Genomic DNA, 6,558 nt, shown 5'->3' on the forward strand with positions numbered 1-6,558 from the left:
CAGGAAGTACCAGGTAATAACATTGTTATATACAGGGAGTACCAGGTAATAACATGGTTATATACAGGTAATAACATGGCTATATACAGGGAGTACCAGGTAATAACCTGGCTATACACAGGGAGTACCAGGTAATAACCTGGCTATATACAGGGAGTACCAGGTAATAACATGGCTATATATGGGGAGTACCAGGTAATAACATGACTATATACAGGAAGTACCAGGTAATAACATTGTTATATACAGGGAGTACCAGGTAATAACATGGTTATATACAGGTAATAACATGGCTATATACAGGGAGTACCAGGTTATAACATGGCTATATACAGGGAGTACCAGGTAATAACATGGCTATATACAGGAAGTACCAGGTAATAACATGACTATATACAGGAAGTACCAGGTAATAACATTGTTATATACAGGGAGTACCAGGTAATAACATGGTTATATACAGGAGTACCAGGTAATAACATGGCTATATACAGGAGTACCAGGTAATAACATGGCTATACACAGGGAGTACCAGGTAATAACCTGGCTATATACAGGGAGTACCAGGTAATAACATGGCTATATACGGGGAGTACCAGGTAATAACATGACTATATACAGGAAGTACCAGGTAATAACCTGGCTATATACAGGGAGTACCAGGTAATAACATGGCTATATACAGGAAGTACCAGGTAATAACATTTTTATATACAGGGAGTACCAGGTAATAACATGGTTATATACAGGTAATAACATGGCTATATACAGGGAGTACCAGGTTATAACATGGCTATATACAGGGAGTACCAGGTAATAACATGGCTATATACAGGAAGTACCAGGTAATAACATGGTTATATACAGGTAATAACATGGCTATATACAGGGAGTACCAGGTAATAACATGGCTATATACAGGGAGTACCAGGTAATAACATGGCTATATACAGGGAGTACCAGGTAATAACATGACTATATACAGGAAGTACCAGGTAATAACATTGTTATATACAGGGAGTACCAGGTAATAACATGACTATATACAGGAATTACCAGGTAATAACATGGCTATATACAGGGAGTACCAGGTAATAACATGGCTATATACAGGGAGTACCAGGTAATAACATGACTATATACAGGAAGTACCAGGTAATAACATTGTTATATACAGGGAGTACCAGGTAATAACATGGTTATATACAGGTAATAACATGGCTATATACAGGGAGTACCAGGTTATAACATGGCTATATACAGGGAGTACCAGGTAATAATATGGTTATATACAGGAAGTACCAGGTAATAACATGGCTATATACAGGAAGTACCAGGTAATAACATGACTATATACAGGAATTACCAGGTAATAACATGACTATATACAGGAATTACCAGGTATTAACATGGCTATATACAGGGAGTACCAGGTAATAACATGTCTATATACAGGAAGTACCAGGTAATAACATTGTTATATACAGGGAGTACCAGGTAATAACATGGTTATATACAGGTAATAACATGGCTATATACAGGGAGTACCAGGTAATAACCTGGCTATACACAGGGAGTACCAGGTAATAACATGGCTATATACAGGGAGTACCAGGTAATAACATGGTATATACAGGGAGTACCAGGTAATAACATGGCTATATACAGGAGTACCAGGTAATAACATGGCTATATACAGGGAGTACCAGGTAATAACATGGCTATATACAGGAAGTACCAGGTAATAACATTTTATATACAGGAGTACCAGGTAATAACATGGTTATATACAGGGAGTACCAGGTAATAACATGGTTATATACAGGGAGTACCAGGTAATAACATGGCTATATACAGGAGTACCAGGTAATAACATGGCTATATACAGGAGTACCAGGTAATAACATGGTTATATACAGGAGTAATAACATGGCTATATACAGGAGTACCAGGTAATAACATGGCTATATACAGGAGTACCAGGTAATAACATGGCTATATACAGGAGTACCAGGTAATAACATGGTTATTTACAGGGGTACCAGGTAATAACATGGTTATATACAGGAAGTACCAGGTAATAACATGGCTATATACAGGAAGTACCAGGTAATAACATGACTATATACAGGAATTACCAGGTAATAACATGGTTATATACAGGGAGTACCAGGTAATAACATGGTTATATACAGGAAGTACCAGGTAATAACATGGCTATATACAGGAAGTACCAGGTAATAACATGACTATATACAGGGAGTACCAGGTAATAACATGTCTATATACAGGAAGTACCAGGTAATAACATGGTTATATACAGGGAGTACCAGGTAATAACATGGTTATATACATGGAGGTAATAACATGGCTATTTACAGGGAGTACCAGGTTATAACATGGCTATATACAGGGAGTACCAGGTAATAACATGACTATATACAGGAATTACCAGGTAATAACATGACTATATACAGGAATTACGAGGTAATAACATGACTATATACAGGGAGTACCAGGTAATAACATGGTTATATACAGGGAGTACCGGGTAATAACATGGCTATATACAGGAGTACCAGGTAATAACATGACTATATACAGGCTATATACAGGAGTACCAGGTAATAACATGGTTATATACAGGGAGTACCAGGTAATAACATGGCTATATACAGGAGTACCAGGTAATAACATGATATATATACAGGGAGTACCAGGTAATAACATGGTTATATACAGGGAGTACCAGGTAATAACATGGCTATATACAGGGAGTACCAGGTAATAACATGGTTATATACAGGGAGTACCAGGTAATAACATGGCTACATACAGGAGGGAGTACCAGGTTATAACATGATTATATACAGGTAGCAGTACCAGGTAATAACATGGCTATATCCAGGGAACACCAGGTAATAACATGGCTATTTACAGGGAGTACCAGGTAATAACATGGTTATATACAGGTAACAGGTAATAACATGGTTATATACAGGGAGTACCAGACAATAAACATAGGTAGGTAGGGTAAAGGCTATATTCAGGGAGTACCAGGTAATAACATGGTTACTATACAGGGAGTAGGATGTGCAGGAGTACTGTAGGAGGTAATAATAGACAGGTAGCTATGTACATAGATAATAGGTAGCAGGGTAAAGGATAGATGACAGTATACTGACAACAGGATAGATAATAGACAGTAACAGCAGTATACTGTAGGTAGGAGTAAAGGATAGTAATAGACAGTGCAGTTAGGGACAGTAACAGGATAGGTAAGTAAATAATAGACAGTAACAGCAGTATACAGCAGGGTATACTGATAGATAATAGACAGTAACAGCAGGGTAAAGGATAGTTATAACAGCATAATAGACAGTAACAGCAGTATACTGAAGGTAGGGGTAAAGGATAGATAATAGACAGAACAGCAGTATACTGTAGGTAGGGGTAAAGGATAGATAATAGACAGTAACAGCAGTATACTGTAGGTAGGGGTAAAGGATAGATAATAGACAGTAACAGCAGTATACTGTAGGTAGGGTAAAGGATAGATAATAGACAGTAACAGCAGTATACTGAAGGTAGGGGTAAAGGATAGATAATAGACAGTAACAGCAGTATACTGTAGGTAGGATAGATAATAGACAGTAACAAATAGGTAGGGGGTAAAGGATAGATAATAGATAATAGACAGTACCAGTAACAGTATACTGTAGGTAGGGGTAAAGGATAGATAATAGACAGTAACAGCAGTATACTGTAGGTAGGGGTAAAGGATAGATAATAGACAGTAACAGCAGTATACTGTAGGTAGGGGTAAAGGATAGATAATAGACAGTAACAGCAGTATACTGTAGGTAGGGGTAAAGGATAGATAATAGACAGTAACAGCAGTATACTGTAGGTAGGGGTAAAGGATAGATAATAGACAGTAACAGCAGTATACTGTAGGTAGGGGTAAAGGATAGATAATAGACAGTAACAGCAGTATACTGTAGGTAGGGGTAAAGGATAGATAATAGACAGTAACAGCAGTATACTGTAGGTAGAGGTAAAGGATAGATAATAGACAGTAACAGCAGTATACTGTAGGTAGGGGTAAAGGATAGATAATAGACAGTAACAGCAGTATACTGTAGGTAGGGGTAAAGGATAGATAATAGACAGTAACAGCAGTATACTGTAGGTAGGGGTAAAGGATAGATAATAGACAGTAACAGCAGTATACTGTAGGTAGGGTAAAGATAGATAGATAATAAAGGATAGATAATAGACAGTAACAGCAGTATACTGTAGGTAGGGGTAAAGGATAACAGTAACAGTATACTGTAGGTAGGGGTAAAGGATAGATAATAGACAGTAACAGCAGTATACTGTAGGTAGGGTAAAGGATAGATAATAGACAGTAACAGCAGTATACTGTAGGTAGGGGTAAAGGATAGATAATAGACAGTAACAGCAGTATACTGTAGGTAGGGGTAAAGGATAGATAATAGACAGTAACAGCAGTATACTGTAGGTAGATAATAGGTAAAGGATAGATAATAGACAGTAACAGCAGTATACTGTAACAGGTACTGTAGGGTAAAGGATAGATAATAGACAGTAACAGCAGTATACTGTAGGTAGGTAGGGGTAAAGGATAGATAATAGACAGTAACAGCAGTATACTGTAGGTAAAGGATAGATAATAGACAGTAACAGCAGTATACTGTAGGTAGGGGTAAAGGATAGATAATAGACAGTAACAGCAGTATACTGTAGGTAGGGTAAAGGATAGATAATAGACAGTAACAGCAGTATACTGTAGTATACTGTAGGGGTAAAGGATAGATAATAGACAGTAACAGCAGTATACTGTAGGTAAAGGATAGATAATAGACAGTAACAGCAGTATACTGTAGGTAGGGGGTAAAGGATAGATAATAGACAGTAACAGCAGTATACTGTAGGTAGGGGTAAAGGATAGATAATAGACAGTAACAGCAGTATACTGTAGGTAGGGTTAAAGGATAGATAATAGACAGTAACAGCAGTATACTGTAGGTAGGGGTAAAGGATAGAGAATAGACAGTAACAGCAGTATACTGTAGGTAGGGGTAAAGGATAGATAATAGACAGTAACAGCAGTATACTGTAGGTAGGGGTAAAGGATAGATCATAGACAGTAACAGCAGTATACTGTAGGTAGGGGTAAAGGATAGATAATAGACAGTAACAGCAGTATAATGTAGGTAGGGGTAAAGGATAGATAATAGACAGACAAATATGAAAATGACATGAATTCCAGGCTTGATTGGTTTTTTACAACATTCTGCATTGAGTATTAGTATATGTCGTGTCTGACAGTGTGTTGGTGAGCACACAGGGCCATCTAGTGTCCATCCATCTATTTACAGGGAGGTAATAACATGGTTATCATCCAGTGATTGAGATTATGCTCAACAATGGGTCATACTCAGCTTGTTAAAAAGAGAACATCCTCAGCACTGTGTGATTATTATTTAGTTTTTACTCACTCATTCACATAAATGCAACATACCAACAGGCTACCTGTTTTCACACAACTCTCCTGAGACATCTGGAAAACATGAAGACACAAACATGTTTCAAACATTATTCCAGCAAATGATTCCACTGAAACTCAGGCAGCTCCTGAGTGGCGTAGCAGTCTAAGGCACTGCATCTCAGCATCTTGAGGTGTCACTACAGACACCCCGGTTCAAAACCAGGCAGGTTCAGAACCAGCTGTGATTGGGAGAACCATAGGGTGGCTCACAATTGTCCCAGCTGGGGTAGGCTGTCATTCTAAATAATAATTTGTTCTTAACTGACTTGCCTTGTTAAATAAAGGTATATAAATATTTTTTTAAACAAAAATATAAGCAAAGTTTGAGTTTGCTCCAGTATGCCAGTTATCCTGTAGAGATCACTGTTGTCTTTCAACTCAGTGACAGACTGTAGGCCTATGAGGACAGAAGATGTCACTGAAGGAGAGTGATCAGCTCATTCCAAATCAAATCAAATCAAATTTGATCTGTCACATACACATGGTTAGCAGATGTTAATGTGAGTGTAGCGAAATGCTTGTGCTTCTAGTTCCGACAATGCAGTAATAACCAACAAGTAATCTGACTAACAATTCCAAAACTACTGTCTTATACACACAAGTGTAGGGGGATAAAGAATATGTACATAAAGATATATGAATGAGTGATGGTACAGAGCGGCATAGGCAAGATACAGTCTGTTTCAGACTCCTAGAGTTAGGAACTATAGTAACCCTTCTAACCAGCCTGACTGCTACTGTGAACCTTTTCACTGGTTACGCCAGTTGTCTGTTCAAGCTGTTTCAGCACCATAGACAGCGACATGACTTTAATCATGTATCTTCTCATCGGAACCTATTTAATCTACTGAGAACACTGGTTTCTTTCTGATCATGTCGGGTCCTAGCCTATGTTTCTGGCTTGAACAGACTTATGCTTGATTGTCCCTCTACTAAACACATGAAGGAAGGCCTATGTCCATTATATTGGATATGACTCGAGA

The sequence above is a fragment of the Oncorhynchus keta genome, unplaced genomic scaffold (assembly GCF_023373465.1).
Source record: "Oncorhynchus keta strain PuntledgeMale-10-30-2019 unplaced genomic scaffold, Oket_V2 Un_contig_1171_pilon_pilon, whole genome shotgun sequence".
NCBI classification, from domain to species: Eukaryota; Metazoa; Chordata; class Actinopteri; order Salmoniformes; family Salmonidae; genus Oncorhynchus; species Oncorhynchus keta.